This window comes from Passer domesticus, chromosome 5 (assembly GCF_036417665.1).
Source record: "Passer domesticus isolate bPasDom1 chromosome 5, bPasDom1.hap1, whole genome shotgun sequence".
Taxonomy (NCBI): domain Eukaryota; kingdom Metazoa; phylum Chordata; class Aves; order Passeriformes; family Passeridae; genus Passer; species Passer domesticus.
Genome location: NC_087478.1, coordinates 80969162 through 80979782, shown reverse-complemented (window position 1 = coordinate 80979782; position 10621 = coordinate 80969162). Strand labels below are relative to the sequence as shown.

The 10621-nt window shown below is 39.9% G+C and overlaps 1 long non-coding RNA gene across 10 annotated transcripts in view; it reads right to left on the bottom strand.

Annotated features, from left to right (window-relative positions):
* Nucleotides 1–2626: 2626 nt before the first annotated feature.
* The window catches only part of LOC135301148 (uncharacterized), a 59231-nt gene continuing 51236 nt past the window's right edge, over nucleotides 2627–10621 (bottom strand). For 9 of the 10 annotated variants that reach the window (XR_010362887.1, XR_010362884.1, XR_010362889.1 and 6 more), the window contains 3 exons: nucleotides 10331–10402; nucleotides 9289–9380; nucleotides 7288–7815 (listed from right to left, as the gene is read on the bottom strand). This is a non-coding gene — a long non-coding RNA (uncharacterized LOC135301148). Of the gene's footprint in view, nucleotides 4056–4571; nucleotides 4755–7287; nucleotides 7816–9288; nucleotides 9381–10330; nucleotides 10403–10621 lie in introns of those variants that run through there. The other variant, XR_010362890.1, reaches the window with a different exon arrangement.

The window sequence follows — 10621 nt, the reverse complement described above, 5'->3', positions numbered from 1 at the left end:
GCAGCAGGATTACCCATATTTACCACATTATACACTTGGTTAAGTCTTTTGTAAAATGTGAAAATCCAACATTAAACCTCTCATGAGAAATGAAGAAAAAAAGTCTCAGATGAGAATGAAAAAAGAGATGGATTAGCTAAAAGTGTTAGTGGCAATCTACTATATATCCTGCATATCCTGCTACCCTAGTTTAAGAACTTATTCATGCTGCCATTCCTAAAAATAAAAAATAAATAGCCCCCTTTCCAGAAATGATTAATTTGGAGTCCTCAATGGAGAGGAAAATATTTGCATATCATTGGCCAATTTTACTGGAATTCTAGCCACAAAATGTAAGATCTTTTTAAATTCAGCCAGGGCACAGACACTAATCTTACAGGCAATGATTAAGTTGTCAGTTTAAGAATACAGTGTGGGGGTTTTACAGTTGTCTTTACATTGTGGCATTTGGTTTAATTCCTTATATGTGCAATTTTGAAAGACTTTTATTGTTGTGGAGTTGGATCTAGAATGTAAAGCACCGGTGGCTTTTATGAGCCTGTCTGGGCTATCCAAACAAAAAAATCCTTGTAGTAGGCAAGTTTAAGGCACTACTACTCATGAATTTTAATGAAAAGGCCAGCATGCATATGTAACACAGCCCTGTGCTGAATGGGCTCTAAAGTGTTTTAATGTGTTACCACTGGCTAAATTCTCAGGAAAAGGCAGAGTGCTTGGGACATGTGCTTTAAATCAGAATGACGTGCTTTTTCTTCTCACATCCACAGCAGCTTGTTCTGGCCACGGTACTGTGTGTGGAATACAGGGGACAAGGAAATCAAGATGGCCAAAAATCTAACTGTATGTAGAGATTGTATTTCACAGTCGGTTTTGCCTTTTTTTATTTCCATATTCCTAAATTCTAACCGAGAAATGACTGATGAAAATGTTCTTTGCGGTGTGCTGCAGCCAAATGAGCTCAAATGAAAATAAATGTCCGTACACTGGATGTCACATTCATCTATTTCTTTCAAATGCCAAGCCATCTCTGGTTCAAAAAAAAAAAAAAAAAAACACCAAACAAACCCAAAAAAATTCTCCAGCAAATCAAATAATTGTTAGTTTTTCAGGGTTTTCAAAAGTTCACAAGGACCTATTTCTAACATCTTCAAAACTACTGTTTGTCATACATCCATGAAGTTAAAGATCTGTGGAATACTGACTCCTAACTTAAACATCTCCTATATTACAGAAAAACTTTCCTTTCCTTTCCTTTCCTTTCCTTTCCTTTCCTTTCCTTTCCTTTCCTTTCCTTTCCTTTCCTTTCCTTTCCTTTCCTTTCCTTTCCTTTCCTTTCCTTTCCTTTCCTTTCCTTTCCTTTCCTTTCCTTTCCTTTCCTTTCCTTTCCTTTCCTTTCCCATCACACTTCTGGTTCTGGACTAAACCCATATATGTGCACATTCATTTTCACCATTCATAAGGGTATTATTTTATTTAAATTAACAGGCCTGAAAATACAAAATGTGCCTCACAACTGACCTGTGTTCTGCTGTTGTGGCTTCTGAAGATGTCACCAGCCAAGCTCAGAGATCACATTATAATTTCAGTGCTTTTTTCTTCTTGCCTGCAGCCAAGATGTTGTCCCAAGCTACAGAAATTGCTACATGTAGGTAAACCTGAGAATAAAATAGGCCAAGTGCCAATGTTTTCTACAGTAATAGGAAAGAAGTACTCTGCCAGAATTTCCAGGAAAAAAAATTAAAATTCAAAGGAAAAAATTTGGTCTGTTTTTTTTGTTCAAATTTCTCTGATTCTTGTCCTATGGCAAAATATGCAAACTCAAGCCTATTTCATGAACACACCTAAATCTGAGCCTACTTCAGGCTAGCTGCTGGGATCACCTGCACAGTCTGACCTGGTTCCAGCCAGCACAGCAGCCTTTGGAGGGGAATGAGCACTCCAGAATTGGGCTGGAATTCAGGAATGCAGTGATGGAAACTCCCAGGAGTTATCATCGTGTCTTGCGTGTCAAAGTCTGCTTCAGATCACTCTCCTCATCACCCAAAAAACTGTGTCTGGTGTCTTGACCCTAAGGAAAAGTGGACATGCAGCTGGGGGGAGGGTGTGGCCATGCCTGTGCAGATCCTATGATCCTGTGTCAAAAGCTGCTTGTCCCAGGAATGGGCAGGGAGCTTCCTGAACCAGCTGTGAGAGAACGAGCTTGGCTGCCATTAGCAAACCTATGGCAACACTACACAGCTTGACATAAGTCCATTTATTCTTTTAAGTCAATTCTTGTGCTGTTTCATCTCATCATTAAGTGGTTCTGTTGCTGCTTTCCCCTCCACAACCTTTTCCTTGGAAATAAGGTCAAGTACACATCCAACAAGTAGCTGATGCTTGGGCAGCCGTGGGAGATGTAAGTCAGGCTGAGTGTCTCAGGTGGGGGGCACAAAAGAGGATACCTATCTTAGTAATTCATACCTTGAACCCAAGCAATGTATAATTTAATCCACATGGCTCACTCCACCTCTCTGCACCACCATCTGTCATGTTAATTAGTGGGGCAAGACAAGAGAATGTATACAAAGGATGTCAGAAAAATGTATTTTTTGCCTGCTATCAGGTGGGAGTACAGTTTGAGAAAGACTTCAGGGGATACAGACACAGCTTCCTGGACAAACCCTCAGGGTGGCTGGGGAAATTAACTGAAAGCATGGCAGACATAAGCTCACTGAAATGCCTTCATTTGGTGATTAGGTTATTTGAAATCTCTCAGGAGATTCCTCAGCACCTAAATGCAGCCTGATAAAGAACGATTAGTGGTTCTCTGAGAGTGTCTGGAGTAGCAAGCAACAATTACTGTCAGACTTATCTGGGTACAAAACTCTGTTACAGAAGAGGGAACAGAGAATAGAACCATACTTAGGAGGGGAAAATAGTGGTTTTATTTCACTTTGCCTCTAGGAAGGAACATATCAGACTCAGCCTAGGCTAGAAAAGCAGTTTCTGGGGTAGAGTTTCTGACACTGGAAGAAACTCCAGGGTGTTATGAAGATACTGGACAAGATGAAGCTACAAAGAGTAGAAAACTATGAAACAAACTGTCCCTTAATAAATGAAAGCTTGCCCTGTAGATCCCTTGGCTGAGACATCTCTAAGTGTGGAGGAAGAGGTTGATGGTGAAGGAAAACCAAACAGGAGAAGATGTCTGCCTAGAAATTCCTCAGTGTGTGTAGTTAGAGACAGAGGATGCCTCCAGCAGGCAGTATGCAGTAGCCTAGGTTGACTGCAAGCTTTTTCAAAGAGTAAAAACTTGGTAGGCAATCCAATGCATATGCACCCTTAACTAACTCAAATTTTCTTTCCACCCTGCTGAACATTCAATATGTACTGAATTTAAGTTCTGCAATAAATCAAAGCAATTAAAAATAGTTAACAGTTGCGTTTACATGAGAACAAGAATTTTCAGATAATTATTCTGAAAGTTGGAAGTGGAACCAAGCAATCTGTCTAATTAGCTTTAAACCTACTCCTGCTTTTTGGAGTCAGATTGGAAAGGATTTGAGGGATTTGAATTTCAGAAAGTGTTGCTCAAATACTTTAGCTTTAACACTAGCCTGAAAGTTCAATATGTGTCACAAACCACTGTAATAATAATGATGGTGATAATAAAACTTTGATAGCAGCCATCTGCCCATTCCAGACAGCTGAATCATTTCCAGAGCTCCCTGAGAGCCAGCACTGACATGGATTTTTATACACTATATCACAGACAGTATGTGCAGGCTCCGCAGCCGAGACCTTTCTGCAATGACGTCAAAGAGGCTGGGCAGCCAGCTCTTAAAAGTGCTGCAGGCTCGTCCTAATGACATTAGGGTATAACAGATGAGGAAAGGAAGATATGTATATCAATGTTACAATAACAAGGAAGGACAGCACACTCAGCTCGGGAGGCAGCACTTAGGTTATCCTCCACAGAGCTGCTCTTCAAGGTTTGCGTCAGCGGAGGGCTTGGGGTGTGAATTCCATGACTAAGGGGCATAACTCAGCTGGAGAACGCTTTAGTGTGAAGCCTGGGGAAAAAAAATGAAAAGAAAAAGGCATCAGAGCTGTTAAGGCAGAAGTTAAACATGAAACTGTAAAGAGAACAGGCTCTAACAAGTCAGTTCAGTGGTCTGCGGGTAGACAGAAAGTAAAGTGTATGATTTAAAACAGTTTATAAGACACAGCTAAGGAGCTTTTTCCAAAAGCAAACAGAAAAGAAAAAAAAACCCTCAAAATAAATTAATGGAACAAAATATTCAATGATCACTCACAGACTGCTGGCAGGGATGCACAATGAATCAGTTTGTTTCAGCCCTGGTGATAACCTACATAGAGCCACATCTACACGTGACCCTATCTGAGCTGGAGATTGCTGGTATGTAAAACAGGGACATGGGGTTTTTTCCCTAGAATCTAAAAGCTGCATCTCTTCTGTGATGCATCTGGACCTGTCAGCCCTCTGGGTAAGCTGGGAAGCTCACAGCAGGTATTTATAAAAAGGCATGCAGAAGGTCTGTTTCTTATCAGAGGGCAGAGAAACCTACCTGGGCTTGTCATCCACCTGGATTTGTGCACAGCTTTTTGTCCCTCACGGCATCCTTGTCTCCAAACTGCAGAGACATGGATTTGATGGATGGACCTCTCAGTGGATAAGATATTGGCTGGATGGTTGTCCTCAAACAGGTTGTGGTGAACAGCTCAGCACAAGCACAGGCTAGACAGATTCACTGAAATAGCAGAGAGTGTGTCCAGCTGAAGGTATTATAGGAACTCATCTAAAACAGGATGGATTTCAGGAAGTTTTGATGGAAATCTTTATATTTTTAAAGTTCAAATCAGTAAGTGGTTTACCAACTTCTAAAAAATAATGAAAAGGTAAAAACTCCACAACAGCGTACTGAATCTCTACCAGTGCTTAAGATGTAAGGTGCAGATGAATTCCTAGTGCAAGGGGGTGCTCTGTTCATTGCATAAAATACACTTTATAGAATTTTGCTTTTTCCACTCAATAGATACTCATATTTATGTAAATGAGACTGCTGGTATTTGTATGAAATATGCTAATAAATAAGTTGTTTTCTCTACTTCTAAAACATCCTGTGATTTAGCCATTCATAATAGCATAATGTGAACATTTAGAGTTTCTTTATGCTCTTATTAAATTTTTGCTTCATATTTTCACTCTACTTAGCAGTACTTGCAATATTCCAGCTGTACCTCTCAGAATAGGTATGCAGTTTAGCATAATTACACTTATCTATAATTATCAACATTTAAAAGCTTGGGGTTTACTCCCTGTACCTTCACTTTCATCTTATTTTCTGTAAGCCATTGAAAAGAGCACTTCTGGTTATATCTAATTGCATTGTAACAACGTGCTTTCAAAAGTATTTTTATTTACTGTGAATTGTTGGTCTTGAAAGGAGCATTCTGGGGACATTTAAAGGCTTTAGATCTTTAGATCTGAGGAATAAAGAATGAGGCATTACCACACTGGGAGGTACTAAATGTCTCCAGGTCCTATATTTCAGTGTGTGCTGCAATAAGACAGAAGTTTCAGAGGGACAGGGAATTATGAATATTCCTCTGAGATGAATTTAAGAGTGAAAAACAAAAGGATCTCATTTGAGGTAATTGCAGTAATCAAGTGCTATGATTACCTTTGATTTATTACACTATAATGACCATGTTACCTGATGGAAAGAGAAGGTAAAAAGAATGCAAAAAGTCAGAAAATAGATAAATAAAACAACCCAAAGGCAAAAGCAGCCTAGAATCTAAATACTTCAAGTGTTTCTAGTTAAGTTATTAGCAGCTGTTTTTTGTCTGTAAAGCCATCTCATTCAAACACTTTGCCATGCTGGTGACGGGGCTGTGTGGTAGAAGAAAAGCAGCAAAATATCTTCCTTGCCTTGTGACTTTTCTCTGTTTTAGCTGGGCTTAATCACAATGTGCTAAAAGTGGCAATTCAGGAAAGCCTTAAGCCCCCTAAGTCTGCTATTTTTTGTAAGGCAACAAACTTAGATTGAGTTCTTAGATAAACTACAGCAGTGGCAAATTTTCAGTAAGCAACAATTCTGATGGAGAGCAATTTTAAAAGTCATGCAAAGATACAGAAGGATACAATCTAATAGCATCAGACATCAGATTTTAATTGGGCTTTGTTCTGGTGAGAGGTTTTGCCTGCATAAGAACTACCCCCAGAACTGTGTGGGAAAATAAAGAGCTGAGGATCAATGAACATATCCCACATTTGGTGCCTGGGGACAGAGCCACAGCCAAGCACGACACAACCCAAAAACTCTACTGTGACAGCGTTTTCCTGAACCTCTTCCAGCCCTTTGCTGCACTCAAAGTGACCAAAAGGATGAGCAAATGCTTCTATGATGGTCCTTCTACCTCAAAAAGAGACTCACTTGGAGCTGGTCTCCAAGGCCAGAGAGAAATAACCCAGGTTTCCAGATGTTCTCAGTGTGTCTGAAGCTTTTGCTGTCACAGCTGCCAGGTTTTCTTTCCCAAAGAAAAGAGGGAAAGGAACTGAAGGGATTAGGAATTCTGAACAGAGGAAACATCTGAGCAGGAATATAAATACAGAGGGTGAATGGTGCTGACCTAGGAAACATCCAAAAAAAACAGGATCACGGGCTTCAATTATATCATTCACATGAAATGCCCTCAATTCAATGCACAGAAGGCAAATATTATCTCATGAGATGTAACAGACTGGAAATATAGGGTATAGACTATTTTCAAAATTTCCAGAGGAGCGGCAAAAAATAAAGAAAAGTCTGATCTTTGAGGTACCCCAAACTAAGACTTGAAAGGCTTCTGCATTACTCAGAGGCCAATTTTTCCAGGTTAGAGAGAGCAAACTGAATATTTGACTGCTCAGATCTTTGATCCCTCACTGTTCATATGGACCCAGGCTGCCCATATGGATTGGGAGAAATCTTGAACCCAAAGTCCAATAAAAAAGAAAGTGAAATAGTCTCTGCAAGATTTTCAACTTTACAACAATGATCTGGCCTTTTAAGTGTTAATTCAGGGATACCTTGAGAAACATCTATAATTTTTTTTTTGTAAATTTGAATCCGGTGTAATTTTTGTAGCTAAAAGCTGTCTCTAATCATAATGCTCATAAATATTCATGTGATCAGTGTTCTTTTATTTCTCTGCCCATTTAAGATTCTGATCTCTCCCCTGGGATCAACTGCCTGCTAGGATGAATTCCACAAAATAAATCTAAAAACACTGATAATATACAGAGATGGGATTTCTCAGTTGACTTTATTCAGCACATTTCAATATTAAATGAGCAAGACTTCATGTTCACCCTTTTACTATGTCCAAAAACACATGTTTTAATAAGGATAGCTGATGAAAAGCATAGTTTATTTCCAAATTTCAGAAAAAAAAAATAATTCAGAAACATATTTGATGTCTTCCATTATCCAAAACAGTAATAAATACGAAAAATGAAACTCCTATCAGGTGGAGTTACGATAATTCTTAGACAAACACTTACTTATGAACTTACATAGCTCTTTTTACATGTTGCAACATTTTTCCATGTCAAATGACAGCCAAAACTCCTTCTGTTCACAGATTTTCAATAAATAACTCTCCTTCCAATTTGATATCAATACCACATAACTGCACAAGTTTTTATGCTGAACCCATAACAGCAGAAATTATTCTAGTCTCATTATTCCTCCTTTTTTCATGACCCATTTTATTCTCCTTCCCCCAGCCAGCCATAAATCCTTCCTGCTTGATTTTGCTGTTTTCCTGGAGGGAAAAAAAAAGGGATATTGGATTGGATTTTTAGGAAGTACATTTCAGGTGAAGGAAACTTCTCACATACAGCAATGCAGGACAGAGTTCAACTCATGCAAACAAACCAAACTTCTTAAAGGTTAATTACACTAAAGTAACCTTGTTTTCGTGGCCTGAAGAATCCCACAAAGGGGAAAGGAAACAAATCTCACCTAATACACTTTTTCCAAATTTGTTCTGGCCTGGAGAGCCATACCATATTGTTTCATTAATTGGACAGAAATTTTTGCATAGTAGAAGGCACAAGTTGTTTCTTTTACTGGGAGGCTCTTTTGTTCATTGCCATTTCATAGATCATTTCCAAAAACAAGAAAAGTCTGGGTCCATTCAGTGGACTCATGAAGTACAATTATGTGATTTTACATATGAATAAACCCCAATATACGCCTTTGTTAATCCTACTTAAAATTAAGAGTTTCAATCTTAGTCACCTAGGCTCCTCCAACACCCAAGAATACACAATGAGCTTGTCCAGGGAAGAATCTGTTCAGAAGTGAGATCAGTGGCTGGGAAAGGATCAGTGATCCTCTGGGGAGCTGCCTGGCTGAAATGAGGATTTAGTCATGCAGCTTACAGCAGAAACCCTTGGCTCCTGGGCAGCTGAGCCCAGGTGGAAGGAGCAACACCCCCAGGGCAGCTGGGGCACGCAGGGACAAATGTCACATCTGGCTTTGGGCACCTGACCTGGGGCAGCCACGGTGACACTGGGGCCTCCCATGAGCTTGGTTTGCCCCGAGGGCTCCACTCTGGGCAGGTGTCACTAATTCAGGCAGATAATGCACAGAAAATGACAGGATGGTGTCTCTAAGAGTTCTCCCTCCACTCCTAAAACACAGAGCAGGTCAGTGCCAAGGCCTTCCAGAGGAGGCTTCTTGCCAGGATGGGATGCTGTGCATTGTCAGCTCCCCAAAAGCTCAGCTGAGCACCTGCCTGGCTTCCAGGGATACACAGGGATGTGATCAGTTGCAGTGTTAACAAGAAAACAAAGAATTAATTTAAAAAAACCCCACATTTAAATTTTTGAGCAAAGCTACAAAAAAGGGACCTCATCATTTTCATCACCATAAGCAGCTGTAGAATGATGGAGTAAAAATTATTTCCAGAGTAGGTTATCTTGAGAACTTCTGCCACTATGCTGGAGGACGGGGAAATTCAGAATGACAAAGTGGACAAATGAAGGTCTGGGAAGACAGGCTAATATTTCACAGTCTCACACAAAACATTTCACAGAGTTTTCATATTCTGCTTGTCTCTTCTGCTAAAAAAGCAAAGAGGAGGGAGGGAACACTGCCTGGGTTCTGCAGAGAAGACACAGAGGCTGTCCTTGCAGCTCCAGCTGCATGGCAACAGGGCAGCACTGCCTTGAAAGAGGAATGCAGTGCAGCAAGGTGTGCAATCAGAGCAAAAGCACAGTGCCAATCTTACCAGGTATTTTAGGTCCAGCAGCTGTTGTTCAGTGCTGAGCAGCACTCTTCAGGAAAGAGGTGGGCCAAGTGAGGAGGCTGTGGACACAACACCTAAAAGAAACAGTAAAAAATATATTATATGGGAAAAAGCTGAAGAAAATGCTAATAGAAAAAAAAATCAACCCAAATCCACAGGATTACTTTTTTTCATGGCTCAGATTTTTAGGTTTTAATGGCAGTGAAAAAGAATATTGGGAAAAATCAGGAAGTAGCATATAACTCTGTGTGTGTATTCCCAGCTCTGGAGATCTTTAAAGAACAAACTAGATAATCTTGAGATGAGATGAAAAAACAGATGAGACAATTTTTACAGTCCATCAAGTCATTTAAGTGCCTCTACTCAAACAAATTTGTAGTGTACAATAGAAGTATCTGTACTGTGAGGAGCAGGGCTGAAGAAAGGTCAGTACAAGGGTTTTTTTCTCCAGCCCCTCTGATTCTACTCCCCAAACTGGGCAGTGTGACCAAGTGGTTTTGTTTCCCTTAGGAGTTGGTTGGGAGCTGACAGCAGTGAAACTGCTGCTTCCAGGGCTCATTGCTTAGGGCTATTTTCCAGCATTACAGTACTGGAATATATCATATACCATGCAAATCATTCATTTTATCTTATCCAAGTCAATCTGTAACTCATTTTTATCTCTTCACCAGCTAGATAATTGGTTCTGGAAGTGCTTCAAAAAACCCATTTAATATCTTGGCCCATGTTATGATAAAATCCAGATGAATACCAGCTCCTTCTCAACACCTTTACTCTTGGGGAAGGAGGAGAGGAAGAGAACAGATGCTCAGCATGCTCCAGCCAGCTGGGAATGATCAGCAGATCTGAGTGACCCCCAGGAGCCCAGGGCAGCATTTTGGAGCCTCAGAGAAGATACAGGGCCCCCCAGATGTCCTTCATGGGACAGAAGGATCTTCCTGAGCTCCTGAGCTCCTTGTCACCTCCAGTGTGTCAGTGGCAAAAATGTGCATGCATTCTTAGAAATTTTCTTATGAAAACTCACCTGGACTTATCTGCTTTTGGGTGTCATTTTTGGGTTTTCTTTGTTGTATATTTTTTTACAATATTTTTTTACCTGTATTTACCAGAAAACAAAGAGGAGACATAACATTGTGTTACAGACTATTAGCAAGACAGCTATAGCAAACAGCAGGCCAAAAAAATGTATATAGAAATATCTTTCATTATAAGAAACTTTACATGACACAGGTCAAACCGAAAAACAGTAAAAAGTCGGTTGTAACTCTAATTTCATTTTCTCCTATAAAGAAAATATTAGTTCATTGAAATTTCT